Genomic DNA, 17,161 nt, shown 5'->3' with positions numbered 1-17,161 from the left:
GATATGAATTATGCCACACGCCCTCACACAACCTTAAAATACTGGCATGGTGTCTTAGTCTGTTCTGGCTGCTATAACAAAAATGCCATAAACTGGGTGGCTCCAAAACATTTATTGCTCACAGTTCTGGAGGCTGGAAGTCCAAGATCAAGGTGCCGGCAGACTTGGTGTCTGGTGACGGCCCACTTCCAGGTCCACAGACACTGACTTCTCACTGTGTCCTCACATGGTGGAAGGGGTGAGGGAGCACTGTGGGGTCTCTGTTATAAGGACACTAATCCCATCGATGGTGCTCCACCCTCATGACCTAATCACCTCCCAAAGGTCCCACCTCCTAACACCATCCCAGTGAGTGTTAGGTTGCAACATACGAATTTGGGGTGGGGGAGACACAAATATTTAGAGCACAGCACATGATTACGCTGTCTGGTATTACATTTAGGGAGGGTTTGGCCTGGTGGTGGTGTTGATGGTTTCATTCATTGCTGCCCGGTAGGGTTGCTGGGAGATCCACATGAAATGCAGTGGTAGTTGTGGTGGTGGTGGACACTGTGGGGTTAGGATTCTTTTCTACGTCGACTTATGGCCTAGTGTTCCTCGTGGTCGGTGCCTCATCTTCTCAAACACACCAAGCCCTCTCCTGGCTCAGGGTTTTGTACATGTTGTCCCCTCTGCTTGGGGTTCTTCTTCTCCATTTTTGACGTGTTTATCTCCTTCTCATTGGTCTCAGCCTTGGTGTCGTCACCTTAGAAATGTTTTCCCAAACCTCTTTGTTGATTTCCTTCATGCTATTTGTCATGCAAATAGCAGTTATTTTCATTTTCTTTTGTACTTTATTTCTGGTCTCATCCCCTAGATGGTAAGCTCTCTGAGGACAGGAACCATGTCTCATGTTCACCATCATATCCCCAGAGCCCAGCACAGGACTTAATATGCATTTAAGGTTGAATGAAACACCTGCTCAAATCCCTCCTCCAAGAAATGGATAGCTCTTACGGGCCTTACTTTTTTTTTTTTTTAACATCTTTATTGGAGTATAATTGCTATACAATGGTGTGTTAGTTTCTGCTGTATAATGAAATGAATCAGCTATACATACACATATATCCCCATATCTCCTCCCTCTTGCGTCTCCCTCCCACCCTCCCTATCCCACCCCTCTAGGTGGTCACAAAGCACCAAGCTGATCTCCCTGTGCTATGCGGCAGCTTCCCACTAGCTATCTATTTCACACGGGCCTTACTTCTTATACCAGTCTTAGAATGGACTATTTCCAGGTTGCTCCCTATCAGCAATAACTAGGTAAATTCATCACCTCGTTTTTAAAAACTTTTTCTTTCAGACCTACAGAAAAGTTGCAAAAACAGCAGAGTGTTTGCATATACTTTTCACCCTGCCTCTCCTAATGTTAGCATCTTTTACAACTGCAGTACAATTGTTGAAACTAAGAAATAAACATAGGCACAATATTATTAATTAACCTATAGACTTTGTTCAGATTTCACCAGTTTTTCCTTCTGATGTCAGTTTTCTATCCAGGGTCTCACGTTGCATTTAGTCCTTGTGTCTCCTTGGTGACCTCCTATCTGTGACAATTCCTCAGTCTTTCCTAGTCTTGTGTGAATTTGATATTAAAAAAAAAAAATACTGGTCAGGTATTTTGTAGAATACCTCCATTTGTTGTTTTTTTTTTTTTTAATGTTTTCTCCTGATGAGATAGGGATTTGGGGTTCTGAGGAAGTGTACCACCAAGATGAAGTGTGCTTCTCATCGAATCGTGTCAGGGATAACTAAAAACATGACTTACTACTAGTGATGTTAAACTTAATTGCTTGGTTAATGTGGTGTCTGTTGGGTTTCTTCACTGTAAATGTACTACTTTTTCCCTTTGTAATTAGTAAATATTGGGGGAGAGATACTTTGAGACTATCCTGTTTCTCCTCACAATTTTGACCGCTTAAATTTTAGTATCCATCTGTGGATTTTACCTGAGGCAATTATTACTGTGGTGTTCTGGACATGATTTTTCTACTTCCCTTATTCCTTCTACATTTATTAATTGTAATTCTTCTTTAAGGCAAGACTCACTTCCTTTCTTCTTTCCTTCCTTCCATCAATATGGACTCATGGGTATTTATTTTATTCTATGGCTTCTAATCCAATCCTATCATAATTTTCTTGCCCCAATTGTTCCAGCTTTGACCACTGGGAGCTATTTCAGGCTGGTTCATATACCCTTGCAATAAGCCCCCAACCTTTTTCGAGCAATTCCCTATTTTCTGGTGCTACGTGGTGTTCAAGGCTCATCTTGTATTTTCCTTGCCCCAGCTTTGGAATCAACCACTTCTCCAAGGAGCCCTGGTTCCTTTCATTGAAGAATGGTGTTTAGAAACCAAGTGTGCTTGTTGCTACTGGGGAATCCTTGCTTCTAGGTCCTCTCAGTGTTCGGAGCTTGGAAATATATTGTGTAAACTAATCCATGCATACACGCTTCTATATTTATATCTGTATCTATCTGTCTATCTGTCTATCTATCTATTTTTTTAAACTTTAGTTCATACTGATACTACTGATTTCAGTTCATCACCATAGGGTCATTCATGCCTCCCTGCTTATTTGTAACTTTCCTGATTTGTAACTTCATTTGTTTTTTTAATTGAAGAGCTTGATAAATTGTGAAAAATGTTCCCTTCTCATGCCTACCCTCTTCTTTTCTCCCCTGGAAATGACTAACATGAGAATAGGACGTTGAGTGCTACAGGTTGCTGTCAGAAGCTAGACAAAAGAGAACCCAGTAGATTTCATGGTCCTTCTTAGTGCAGAAAGCACTAATTACACACTTTATACTTTATCAGCAGTGGGGTACAGGAGGGTCAGCCCAGGCTCTGGAATGTGAGCTCATTGTTCCAGCCAAATGAGTCAGATGGGAATGCAAATTTTATTCGAGCAGTTGTGTGTCAACATTGTTATGGAAAAAACAATTTGCCTATTTTTTTTCTCTCTGGAGAAAACTCTCACCCAGTGGTCCTCTTACCCTGACCACTGTCCTTGCTCCTGGAAGCACCTTGCCTCTTACCTCCTCGTTGATTTCTGCCCCTCTGTCCCTCCCAACATGCATGCTGTCCTCTTTCCCTCTGACTTCCCATTTCCATTTCCACAGACTTTGTGAATTTTCACTTAAATGCAGATCCCAGCAGAAACCATTCACGGCTGGGTCTTCAGAACCTTCTCAATCAGAAAAGCCAACTTCATATTTTTAAAAATTTTGTTGTCTGAGGTTTGGTTTTCCTCTTCCATTCCCTGTTCTTGTAATACTTCGGGTGTGGGGGAATGTTCTGTTTTTCCGTCCTTTCATAACAGCTTGGAGCTGTTCAGCACGAAACCTCAAGAAATTCTTTGCTGAACACCCATGTTTTGCCCTCCACACTCTGAATATGTGAAAGATAAGCAAGGAGTAGCAAGAGTGGCTCACTCTGATGGCATATGAAGCACTTTTTATTTGAAACTCAAAAGCCTGACTCTTTTAGCTCCCCACGAAAAAAAAAATAAGCCCATTGGAGGTATTATTCCTTTTGGTGTTATCAACAATTCCAGAAGCCCACAGACCTATTTGACTGGTATCCTGTCATTCCCATAGCCAGGGGAGGGGGCACCCTCGCAGTGGCCTGGGCTGACCAAAAATGAACCCAGAATGAACCCAGATGGGGATGATGTCAAGTCAGTGAGAGAGAGCGCCTCGGGAGAGCCCATATTTTCTTAGCTGTATCCAGGAAGCCTGGATGGAAAGGTCTTGGCAGCCACAAACTTCCTGAAGAGCCAACTGGGCATCTTCCTAGGGGGTAGCAGGGATGCTAAATCATAGCGGGCACTGAACCATCAGTGAGACAATGAAGAACTGCTTTCGAGAATCCCAAGAATACTGTCTATTCTTGGAAGGAATGCTTAGCAAAGTCACTTAGGGCTGGCGGGAAGGGAGGAGGATGTGGTGAGTAATAATATTAACAATGATAGCTCTGGGGGCATGCTGAGCCACAGTCATAGAAATAAGAAGAAGGAGATGATGATGCCAGTGCTAACCACGATGAAATCGGCTGGAAATTAATTCAGTTCTTCCTTATGAGCTGGGTGGTGTACATAAATTTATTGTACACATCATATCTCATTGAATTCTCACAACAACTGTGTGAGGCAGGTACTGTCATTAGCCCCATTTTTCATCTAAGAAACTGAGGCTTGCAAGATACTACGTACGGGGCTTGCAGTCCCCAAGCTACAAAGTGGCTGGATTCGAATCCTGAAGCTGCTTTCTGATATACTCTGCTGTGTTGTCTTCTTGGGAGGGTTTGTCCTGTAAGCTGTAGGGACTTGGTTTTGCGGAGCTAGGTATTCGCGTGGTTGTGGCGGATGCATCAGCAGAAGTGCCCACGATGCTAGTCACACGGCCTAGAGAAAGGAAGCGAGGGGCCCTCCCTCCACAGGCTGCAATCTAATGGAGGAGGCATTTGCAGGGCCATGTGTAAGACCTACTGTGGGGCATGGTCAGCCACGGAGGATGGGTTCATCAAACCACTTATCTAAAGATCTGGCAGCTGTTTGGAGGCAGGGTAGTGGGAAGAGAGGGAAGGCATGCCAGGCAGTGGGGCCAACAGGAGCCAAAGCACAGAGGTGTGAACTGGTAGTGTGGGCGAGAAAGGCAAGCAGTTTGGTGTGGCTAGAAGCTAGGCTAGGTGAAGGGGTAGACAAAAGCTCTAGCTGGAGAGACAAGCAGGGGCCTTATGTGAACCAGCTACACCCAGTGTTTCAGAAGGTCAGCTCTAGATACAGAAGAACCTGGGTGTGGATTCCAGTTCAGCCTTGTACTAGCTGTGTGACCATGGGTGATGTTTCAGAACTTCTCTGAGTTTCAGTTTTCATCTTTGGAAAACAGAGAGGCAAATAATACCATCTACGTTAGGAGGAGGAAATGGAGAGCCCAGGTACCCAATCTTGGATCACACCATTGATGAATGGATTTGCCAGGATGCACACCTACTTTCTATCACACATACAACTTTACAGTTCATAAAGCTCCCATATATTCTCACTTAATTTTACAGATTTCAGATCACTAAACTATAGTTGCACTGTAATTTTTCTCTCTGTAATTGTCATGCCTAGTCTACGTGGCGCTCTGGGGTAAGCATCCCGTCCGGCTCTACCATGACATGGTGGGTCAATAGTAATGCAAGGGTCTCAGGTTTGCCAGTGCATCAGAATCACGGGGGAGCCCCAGAAAACTGCAGCGGTCTGGGCCCCATCTCAGCACAACTGCACCAGAACCTTCAGGACTGCTGCTTGAGCTTTCTCTTTTATCCATCTGTGGTTAGAACCATAGCAGAAAAGTGTTTCTCGAGTAAGTGAGTAAATGACCGTACTGTATGTATCGATCAGTATAGGCCAGTAAATGCTATGACAACCAGCAACCCCAAACAATAAAGGTTTGTTTTTTGCTCAGATTCTATGTCCATGATGGATTGGCTGGGGGCTCTGCTGCTCAACAGAGCAGCAGCCCGGAAGTGACACATACTCCCTCCATTCACACACCCTGGCTGGGACTCATCATGGGACCCCACACAGGTGGCCCAGGAAGTGGGTTCCAGTGTGTGCACAGAAGGTGAGGAGCCAGAGGTGGGCCACACAGATGACTGCCAGATTCTATGAAGCTGGCATCATTAACTTCATTTTCATTTCAAAATGAGACTTAAGAAGCTTGCTCAAGGCCAGATAGCAAATATGGAGCTGGACTTGAGCTCTTTTTCTGTTTTTCTCCTGGCTCAAGGCCATCCTTTTTTTTTTTTTTTTTTTTTTAATGGAGTGAGGCTGGAGGGTGCATGGCATTAAACATAGTGGTTAAAAGCCTGGGATCTGGATTGCCTCCAGACCTTCAGCTCTGCCACTTACCAGACGTGTGAGCTGGGCAAGTGACAGAACCACTTTGTGGCCATCAAAGAGACAGTCAAAGGCTGGGAAGGGCAATGGAAGGAGATGTTTTCTGGAATGAAGTGTTTGGGGCCAGGTAGGGCTTACCTGAGTGGGATTGATATTGGGTGAGGATGAAGGAGGTTGGTGTCAAAGGGTCCCAGGATTTGGGGTGGCCCCTGACACACCCAGGAGAGATGAGTGCCTGTTCCCCATAAGTTGCTTCTTTCCTCCCTGCCCCAGTGGGAATGTTTGGGCTGTAAGGAACAGAGAAGCCAACTCAGGTTGATTTAACCACATGCATTAGCTCAGAGAAGGGGATGTCCAGGGCCTTGTAGGTCTGGGATCAGTCCAGCAGCTTGGTAATGTAGTCAAGGACCCAGGATCTTTTGGTTCCTCTGCTCTGCCTTGCAGACTTGACCTTATCCAGCAGTTATGGAAGGAGCCACTGATGGCAATGGAGATTCCATGCCAGGCAGGGAGAGCAAGCTGGCTTCCCGGGGCTCTCTCTTCCAGTAGAGAAAGTTCCCTTTGCCACTGCCCCAGCGAGTCTCTCTCCAAGTCTCACTGGCTCCAACCAGCTTCAGCCTATGAGAGGTCAGTGTTCTTGGTGGAAACGCTGGCCGATTTAAGCAGAAAGGGGAATGTAATAAAGGATGTTAGGTAACCCACAGAATCATTGGGAGGGCTGGAGGAAAGAAATTGAGGCTAAGCTTCTAGGAAAAATGCCCCAAACCACACTGCAGCCCCGGCCTGATCAGCTAACCATCACCCTGCCTGAGTTTGCCGTCACTACAACCATCACTGCCGTCAGCACCCGTGTGGCTTCTCTACTGGGAGCTTGGCCCTGCAACCGCCATCCCCAAAGCTGGTTGCTTTGGCCACCGGTCACATCAACAGAACCGAGGCTCACGACCAGATCGAGCCTCACGTGGTACATCTGGCTGGCACAGCTTATGTCATATCCCTTGTCCTAGTTGCAAGGGAGGCAGGAGATGTGCAGCCTGATTTCTGCTCTAGGGTGGTGGGATGTAAAATGTGAGATCTCCTCAAATACAGATCAGCTGCAGATACAACAGCTGTGTCACGACAGCCTGCCCATCCTTGACACAGCACTGGTGGGGCAGAGGCAGTAGGAGTCCATAATGAGCTTGGATTGACCAATGGGGAAGGATGGTATGTGGAGACCAATGGCGTTGCCTGGGACTCTCATCTGTCTCCAGATGGGTTCTCTCCTCTCTACTGTCCCCGTGTGATCAGGGTGTGTACCTGCCTGAGATGCCTCTTAAGGCCCCAGTCCACCTGGCTCTCCCAGTTACCTACCCTCACCTATTTGTTACGGACCCATCCTTAACTCCGCAATGCTCTCCCCTCTCCTCCTTGCCTAGTTCACGCTAATGCATCCTCCAGAACTCGAGTTCTGGCAAATTCTTTCCTACTCTTCCATCCAGCCTCTTTTATTTTTCCTGGTCATTTGCTCTTCTTTTTCATTCTATATATCACATGACATTTCAACATTTATTGGTTCCGTTATTTAATTAACACCTCTCTTCCCTCTAGGCTATCAATACAATGAGAGCATAGACTGTGTCTTGCTCACAGCTACCAACACAGTAATTGGCACTTAAGTGCTTAAGTTTTTATTGAATGAACAAGGGTTAAACAAATCCCATTATGGGCATTTATAAAGTTCCTCTTGGATCAAAGACGTTTTAATAGTGCTTTTTGGAAACCACAGGTTCAACACTTAGAGGTATACACATTAGAATCACCCTGATTTTTTTTTCTCCATCTATAATGCCCTCCATGGATCTTATTACATCCACCCCTGCCCTGTGAGAATCACTTCCACAGTGAGCCATTGCCATTGATGGGAACATGTGACACGCCTTGTATCAGGGTAGGAACCTAACCTGGGGTACCATGGCCTGAGGGTAGTGGCAGCTTCAGTTTCTATAAAAACTTTCCTCATGATGTCACAGTGATTATATTAGCCCCCAACCTCACGAAAATTCTCTTAACAAGTTTCTTTTTGTTTTTGCCAACAACTTAAAAATATTTGGGTGGCTTTTACTATGTAAGGGGAACCTTTTGTAAAACAGGCTGCCAGTCTCCCAGGAAACTGGGAAGAGAGAGCGCATCAGAGCTTCAGGAGAGCCTGGTGTCTTTCCACCATCAGGAGGAGAGGCGGGGGTCATTTTGTCCACTAAAGAGCAGTGGATTGTTTCCAGTGTGCTAGAAACTAATTTTATTTCCATATCTGAGCATATAAGGTCACACCCTCCAAATTGATTTGGAGTTTATATCGGGAGATGGGGAGAGAAATAACTCAGACATGTAATAATAGCTATAATTTACTGAGTGGTTAATCCGTGCAAGGTACTTTTCTACATGCTTCACATACATTAACTGGGTCCTCTTCCCAGAAACCTATTTATATCTTTATTTTAGATCAGCAGTCCTCAACCTTTTTGGCACCAGAGACCGGTTTCATGGAAGACAATTTTTCCACGGACGGGGTGCAGGGGGAGGGGGGCGATGGTTCGTCGGTAACACGAGCGATGGGGAGTGATGGGGAACCGCAGATGAAGCTTCACTCGCTCACCTCCTGCTGTGTGGCCCGGTTCCTAACAGGCCGCGAATGCAGCCTGGGGGTTGGGGACCCCTGTTTTAGATGAGAATATCAAGGCACAGTCCACCCAGATGTGTATGGTATCTTAGATTGGAGTCCTGACCTCAGGGGATTTCTAGCTTTACAGCTTTATGAAGGCTTTTGGGGCAGGGAGAAACTTGTTGGTCCCTGAGGCCAAAGTTTGCAGGTCTGGGCACATCCTGACCTGGTGGAACTCCAGCCTTCCCATTTACCACCTGTGTGTATCTTTGGGCCGGGCAACTTCTCACCCCTCTTAGGCCCTTGGTTTCCTCACCTGCAAAATGGGGACAACGATACCTCCCTCCCGATGGGATTATTGGGAGGACTAAATTAGCTAATGAATGGACAGCACCTGGAGCAGTGCTTGGTACCCTGTAGCTGCCCATCAGATGTGATTTCCCTTCCTCGCTCATACCCTCCAGGTGGGTTGGGTGCTGTTCACACCTGGAGGGCACTTATTACCTCTGGCCTGCAGGAAGTGGCATTATTTCTGGAGGGAGTGAGCAGCCTTGCAGGGTGGGCAGGCCAGAGTTTGCTGAGATGGATGTGACTGTCAGGTGGCCTGGGCAAGCCCCTGCAGACCCTGATGCAAGGTTAAGGAATAGCTAGAAACTCCAAGGCTTTTGATTTTACAGCAGCTTGTTGGCCCATACATGCTAGCTCATGGGACTTTAGTGCAAGGCAGTACTGAGTTCTGGATTCAGACCCAGGTTCAAACCCTGTCTTACCGTGGAGCCTTAGGCCAATTTCTTCATCTCTCTGAGTCCCCATTTTCCTATGACTTGACTCGGAAGAATATTGGTAGTGACCTTGAAACGCCCTCAATAAATGTTAGCCCCTCTTTTTTAGAAACAATTATATGTATAAGGTTAAGATTTTGCCCCTAGGAATAAGTCACACCTTTCTCTGCGCCCCCTGACATCCATGTACATTCTGGTTCTGGGTCCTGTGTCCCATTCTTCTGTGCTCTCTACCATCAAAACGCCACCAGTATAAAGAGGAGACCATCGAATATAAGTAGTTTTCAGGGCCCTGTACAGGGTCTGGCACAGGGAGGTTTAGGAAGTTCGTGTAATGGGGGAGAAGCATTTTCCTGACAGCAGCTCCATAAAACCAGAGGGACTGTAGCAACGCCCTCCTAGGAGTGCCTCCTCTCACCTTGGTGAACCTTGGGAGGGAAGTAAAGAAGGGCTGAGATTTGGTGCCCTCAGCGGAAGGAACAGGGACAGGGTCTGGGGATTGTCATGGAGGCGGGAAAACTGGGCTTTGGCTTGAGCGTCAGACAACCCCGGATGCCCACTCCTAGCTGTGTGACCTAGAGGTAGCAGTTGTTAACCTGGCCAAGCCTCCATTTTATCCTCTCTGAAACGGATAGGATGGTAATACCCACTTCTTGGGGGCTCTTGTGAGGACCCAGGAGGAGCTGTAAAAGTACTCGGCACCCAGGAAGCATTCCAAGACTGGCTGCTGGGATTATTGTTGTCACAGCCTTTGCAAAGGCTCCAGGGTCCGGGGCCCCGGGCGCGCGCATGCGCACGCGCACCCGGTCAGCCAGGTGAGAGGGAGGCTGCCGTCTCGCACCTGGCTTTTAACCTTTCACCTTCACGGAGCGGAGGTGGGCGGAATGGATGCAGAGACCGGGACGCGGGGTTGCGAGCCCGGCTAGACCTAACCCCGAGGCGAAGGGGCGGCTCTTCGGGAGCGCGCCTAGCCTGCTACAGGCCGGGGTCCGCGCGCGCCGCGGAGAGGGCGGGGAAGCGCGGAGGGGAGCGAAGTCTCGCGAGATCGTGCGGCGGCTGTAGCGGCAGCGGCGGCGGCGGCGGCCCAAGAGGTGAGCTGCGGTCGGCGGCAGCGACGGCGTCTGCCGTTGGGGCTGAGAAGCGGGTGAGCGCGGCGGAGACCGAGGGCCGGACGGGGGAGCCAGCCGGGCGGGCGGCCCGTGTCCTGGGCGGCCTCTCCAGTCGGCCCTGCGGCTGCAGCGGAGCCGCCGGGTCCGCGCCGTCCCGGGACCCGCGCGGGCGGGGCGGGGCTGCCGGGCCAGGGCCGCGGGACCGCAGGGCCGGTCTCCTCGCAGCCAGTCCCCGCACGCGGGTGCAACCGCGAGGCGCGCCTCAGTTTCCCCCGGCGGCGGGTTGGCGCCGTGGACGCGGCGCTGCTGCCCGCGGCAACACCATTTATTGAGCCTTAACCGTCTGCCCGCGCTTACGCGGTTCCACTGCTGGGCTGCACGGAGAGGTGAAGCGCCCTGCCCAGGGTCTCCGTGCTGGGACACGGTAGAATCGGGGTTTAAGCCCAGGCACAGCGAGTCCAGCGCCCCGCCCCGTACTTGCCTCCCATCCTTCTCCCCACCCCCACTCGCTGGGTTTTAGGGCTCGAGTTCTACTCCTCCGGTCCCTATTGGGCTGCAGAGGGTGTGTCTGGGGACCCCCTCCCCCTGCTTGAATGCAGCATGGCATATGAGTTTATTGGGTGAGAGTCCTTGGCTTTTGTCGATTTCCCAAAAGGTTCCCTGCTCCCGAAATGGTCAATAACTTTTGTTTGGCCCTGTGTGAGGGCAGAAGTGGGCTTAAAAGCAGCGGTGTGTGCCGGGGGTGGGGCGTCAGATCGAATGGAAGTGGAATATTGCAGCCCAGGGCTTGCTTTAAGCAAAGGAAACTTTTCAAGTTTGTTTTTGGTTAAGCACGTGATTCCACTCTTCGGAGCAGTGGTGCTCAACTTTGTCAGACCAAGGCTCCTCCCACTTGCAGCAGAAGTTTGTAAAGCCCCCATTACAGCTCTGAAATGAACTTCGTCAGTAATGTAACCTACCTACATACATAATTGAAAATCAGTGTGATGCTCCGATTTAAATGTAAGGGAGAAGTAAAAGGAGAACAATATATGACATGCATTGCCATATCACATCTAGCACATACTGCTGTGCTGTACCTGCTTCTAGTGAATAAGCTTGGCCTGAAGAGAGGTAAAAATATTAGAAGCTGTTTCATACAAGAAAAGGAAAGATCAGAGAGATAGATAGACACAGAGGTAGGGGACGCCTGAGTGTTGGGATAAACTTTTTACGATAATGAAGAGAGAAACAAGTCCGGGTTGAATTAGGAATAACATGCCAAGGTAAAGTACAGACTATCTCAATCAACATGTAAATAATATTAATATAACCCCTCCATGAACGCCACGTTTTCAAACGACATTGTAGGGCAGCTTTTGTGCCACAAGCTTGGAGGTACTGCTGCTTCGAGGCACCATGCTGCATTCCTACCGCTTACCACTGATAATAATGAATAAAATATTAGCTAGATTGAAAGGTTTTGTTTGTTTGTTTTGCTTTGTGTTTGATTCGGTGCCATTATGTTACTTAGTAGTGTAGGTTTGCTCAGTATTGTGACACTGCAATTATATGTTGAGTTAATGCATGGTGTGAGGAAATGGTCGCTAATTTTCAGACACGAGTTATTATTCAATCTCAACTTCCCTCACGTTAGCTACCTTCCCCTGAATTACTGGGGTTTTTCCATAGTTTCTTGTGAAAACTGTTTAGTATTGTGTTCTAAAGTATCGCCAGTTACCGTGATAAATCTGGCTGGTCATTGAAACGATTCTCAGGACCAGGATAAATGTTCATTATGTAGATCTGTCCCATGCATTGTGAGAAGTTCAAGCATCCTGGCTTCCAGACACTAAATGCCAGTGGTGTGCCCTAGTCACTTGATAACTAAACACGTCTCTTAGAGGACCGTACTAGCTCCTTTGAGATCCACTCTAAAGAACAGTCGTCGTTGTCTAGTCAGTTATAACAGGGAGGGGGGCAGAATTTAACTGACATTCAAACGATTTTTATTGGGAACATTTTTTCCCTGTTCTTTTTTTCTACTTAACTAATATCCATGTTAGAGAATTTGGTCAATGCATATTGTACAAGGGTGAAAACTAAAATGACCTATAATCATATTGTCCTCAGTCCTCCTAATATGATTCATTAGAAATTCTTTTCATTTGAAACTCTGTTAGTCTTGCTGCTATGGGGAAAATGCAAATTGAGTTGAGAAAGTTCATCTCCGACTATTATATAGCTACAGTGTAACATGATGAATTTCTTCAACTTTTGTTAAATCTACAAAGGAAGTTTATTTTTCCTTTTCCTTGGATAGATAAATTGCTTCTTTGCTATAAGATGTTCGTTTATTGTTCATTGCTTGTTACTTTTGAAAGGTGCTATGGAAACAAGCATGTAAGTAAAGGCTTTTGTCAGAAAAGAAGGGTATATTTTGTACCTGCTTTTTGTATTTGGAGAGAGTGTGACTCTTGAACTTGAAACCTTTTATCCGGGCATCTTGGTAGTTTCTGGTGGGATTAATCGGGTGAGAGGGAAGAAGGGAGTTGGGGGGCTCCTTCCTTTCAGAACATGAAGTTTCTCCCACTGCCTCCTCTCCAGAGGTCTCCCAGGTGCCAGACCTAAAGGTTTTTCTTACAGTGATCCTCTGATTATTTTTACTTCCCCTTGACCCATATGTTTTAACAGGACTTTAACAAACTGCAATTAAGAAATGTGTTTGCCCTGTTTTGTTTTGTTTTTGTTTTGTTTCAATAAATGACATGGCACCTCCTAGCAGGAAGGAAGCGGGGTTTCAACCCTGAAGTGTTACTGCAGTTGGCCTTTAATTGGGGTGGGGGTCTTTTCAGGGGGACATTATTTACTCACTCATTAAACACCTGTTGTGGGGGGAAATAAATAAATAGCCTAGAGATAGCTACATTGAATACTTTTGGATTGGAAAATTATCCAAATTGAGTGATTAATTTGTATTACTTTGTGCAAGCAGTATCGTGTTCCAGGGTAAAAAGAGGTCACTCTTTTTTAATCACTACCTTTTAAAAAAATACTCATATGTACAAAAATGAACCAAATAATATTGCATGGAAGTTGAAACAGTTCCAGTGTTTAGGCGTGGAACAAATTGTTGTATGGACAAAAATCCATGCCTCTGTGCATGAAAATGCATAATTTATTATATGCATATCTCTGAGATTTATAATTAAGCTGTTTCATTGATATATTTTTTAAGATGCATATCTGAGATGGACTATATCTTAAAATTGACAAGTGATGGTTTAATTGGCAACTTTTGTTCTTTCTTAGTGGTACATAAAATAATAGTGTGTGGAAATGATGGCATCTTATCGATAGATGCCGTAAGATAGGGATATGTAGAAATTTCAGCGCATTGGTTAATGTTTAACACCAAAAACTTTATACAAAGGATGACTTGCAAAATGAAGATACATAACAGTTCCAGGTCCTTCCATTTCAACTAGAATTCTTTACTTGGAAGACGCCTTTAAAGATTTTCCCCCCATGTAAAACAAATGGAGAATCAGTGTTTGTAAATATAAGAACCATTTTCAAAATGTTTAGAAGGAAACAAACTGGTGATTTTTCATGGAGAGCAGATGGTATGGTTAATGTGTTTGAAATAAAGTTAATCAGACAGTATAACCAGGCAGATCTATGAATATGCCTTCTTGGTTTTTTTCCCCCCATTCTGGAAGGTTCATGGGTCCACTTATAAATGAAAGTCGTCTCAAACGAGACATCCTTAAATTGAATTTCAACAATTCACTGTTATTTTAATAAGACATATGCTTGAAAATGTATTTATTCCGAGTTAAAGACAGAACTTATATGGGAGGCTACATGATGTCTCCCACCCTGGAAACCTGTGTATGGACTCTGCTACTGAGGGCAAATTTCATAGGAAACCCAGCCACGTGAAGACTACATACCTTCTTCCCCAGGTGGATTGGAGCTTTTCTTCGCAAGTGCACTCCCCAAACCAGCAGCACATCAGCAGCTTCCTGGAGCTGGTTTGAAATGCTGACTCAGGGACTCACCCCAGACTTACTGAACCAGAATCTGCTTTTTAACAATATCCTCCTCCAAGTGATGCATGAGGATGTGTAAGAAGCATTTGACCAGATCACTGGCTCTCAAACTTGAGTGTGTATTACCAGAATTACTCCCTACCACTCGCAGAGTTTCTGGTTCAGTAGGTCTGGGCTGGGGCTTGAGAATTTGCATTTTTACCAGGTTCTCAGGTAATGCTGATGCTGCTGGTCCAGGGACCATACTTTGAGAAGCATTAGGCTAAAGCATCCTCGTTGCGCTTTCCTATTCTCTCTTCTGATTCCTTGCCCCCCAAATAGCGCTTTTATAGATTATTATAATCATGTGCTTTAGCTTGATTAAAGAAAAAAAATCAGATTGTCGTGTATGATTTTTAGTGATGGCCACACTAATCTTGCTTGTTAATATCTAATTTCAGAGAAAAATTCTTTCATTTTTATTTACTATTTCTAAATTGAAGTATAGTTGATTTACAATGTTGTGTTAGTTTCAGGTGTACAGCAAAGTGATTCAGTTATACATACATACATATATACATATGTACACATATATATATATATTCTTTTTCGGATTCTTTTCCATTATAGGTTATACAAGGTATTGAATATGGTTCCCTGTGCTATACAGTAGGTCCTTGTTGTTTATCTTTTTTTTATATAGTAGTGTGTATCTGTTAATCCCAAACTCCTAATTTAGGAAAAAATTCTATTTTAATGCGTGTTGGATTTTGACTCTAGGTGATAAGTAGTTCTCTTTCTCTTCGTCCTGTGAGTTATACTTTTAACACTTTAAAATTCTTTTTGTATATATAAAATGTTCATGTGGTTCAAAAACTAAAATGGAGTATTTTGAGGAGGCTAATTTCCAACTCTGTCTTGGTCTAATATGCTCCCTTCGGCCACAGATAATTTTTTCTATTTGTTTCCTATAGATGTCTACTGTTTCTTTGTGTAGATACAAGCAGATACCAGTACACTCTATATATCCCCTCCTTTTTATATAAAATGTAAATTATTCTGACCCTGTTTTTTTTTTCAGTTAGTATACCTTTAGTATCTTTCTACATTAGTATATAGAAAACATTTATTTAACAGATGCAGAATATACCATTGTGTGGCCTGTGCCAGTTTATTAAGTAGCCCCAGTAAATGATGAAGTATCCCAATAAATGATGGATACTTGAGTGTCTTCCAGTCTCTTCCAGTCACAGCCTGTGGTGAATAAACTTGTGTACATGTCATTTCGTATATGTGAAGTGTATCTGTGGGATATCTTTCCAGAAGTGGGATTACTGGGTCAGTGAGCAGTGCATTTATAATTTTGATAAATGCTGCCCTCTTTCAGGGTTGTGCAGTTTTGAACTCCTGCAAGTAATGCACTAGAGTACCTGTCTCCATAGCCTCTCCCAATAGAGTGTTTACCAGCCTTTGGATTTGTATCAGTCTGAAAGGTGAAAAGTTACTCGTGGTGTTAATGAGCATTACTTTGATTATGAATGAGGCTGAGCGTCTTTTCACGTGCTTAAAGGCGGTTTCTGTTTCTTTTTCTATGAACCATCTGTTCATGCCCTTTCCGCGTTTTTCTTTTGGATCACTTTTTTCTTATCAATTTCTAGGAATTTATTTTTTTTTATTTTTTTGCGGTACGCAGGCCTCTCACTGTTGTGGCCTCTCCTGTTGCGGAGCACAGGCTCCGGACGCGCAGGCTCAGCGGCCATGGCTCACGGGCCTAGCTGCCCCGCGGCATGTGGGATCTTCCCGGACCGGGGCACGAACCCCTGTCCCTTGCATCGGCAGGTGGACTCTCGACCACTGCGCCACCAGGGAAGCCCAATTTCTAGGAATTTATAAATTAGAGAGATTAGCCCTTTGTGATGTGAGTTGCAATTTCCTCAAGATTGTCATTTTTAAAAAAATTGCTGTCATGTATTTTTGTATAGAGAAGGCTTTTAAGTTTTTTCTTTAAATTTTAAGTAGTTAATATTTTATGGTGTCTGGATTTTGAGTCACGGAAAGGCCTCCAAGAATTTGGATTTGGCCCATTTTTTTTCTTTCAGTGTTTTTTTCTTTTATGGTTTCATTTTTACACTTAAACCTTTGATCCATTTAAAATTTATTCTGGTGTTCAGGAGTGATATATAGATTCAACTTTTTCCATATGGCTACCAGTTATCTTTACCCATTTGTTTCAGAATACAGTACACCTTCATTATATTCTGAATTTCCAGATGTATTGGGGTGCATCTCTGGACTTTCTGTTCTATTCCATTAAGTCTTTCTATTCCTGCACAAGTACACATTATTGGTTTTATAAAATGTCTTAATGCCTTGTAAAACTAGTTTCACCTGTTGCCCTTCGTTTTCCTGGCAATTCTTGCTTGTTTATTTTTCCATGTGAACTTTAGAATCATTTGTCAGTTCCAGAAGAAAAAGAACTTAGGCAAATTGAGATCGTGTTAAATTTATAAACTAACATAGGGAGAATTGATATCTTTCGGATATTGAATTTTCCTATCCGGGAACATTGTGTATTTTTTCATTTGTTTGGTTTTACTCCCGAATCCTTCTGGAGCATTTTCAAGTTTTTGTCATATAGGTTTTGCCCATTTCTTATGAAATTTATTGTGTGTGTGTGTGTGTGTGTGT

General features: G+C 44.8%; 1 protein-coding gene across 4 annotated transcripts in view; it reads left to right on the top strand.

Annotated features, from left to right (window-relative positions):
• The window catches only part of MRTFB (myocardin related transcription factor B), a 281,350-nt gene that overhangs the window by 69,624 nt on the left and 194,565 nt on the right, over positions 1-17,161 (top strand). The window contains exon 1 of one of the 4 annotated variants that reach the window (XM_019928680.3): positions 10,238-10,442. The exons of 1 other annotated variant lie outside the window; for it this stretch is intronic. The gene's annotated coding sequence lies outside the window, so the exon portion shown is untranslated. Of the gene's footprint in view, positions 1-10,237; positions 10,496-17,161 lie in introns of those variants that run through there. 2 more of the 4 variants (XM_019928679.3, XM_073792294.1) reach the window with 2 other exon arrangements.

Source organism: Tursiops truncatus, chromosome 15 (assembly GCF_011762595.2).
Source record: "Tursiops truncatus isolate mTurTru1 chromosome 15, mTurTru1.mat.Y, whole genome shotgun sequence".
Classification (NCBI taxonomy): Eukaryota; Metazoa; Chordata; class Mammalia; order Artiodactyla; family Delphinidae; genus Tursiops; species Tursiops truncatus.
This window is presented reverse-complemented; position numbering and strand designations above follow the sequence as displayed.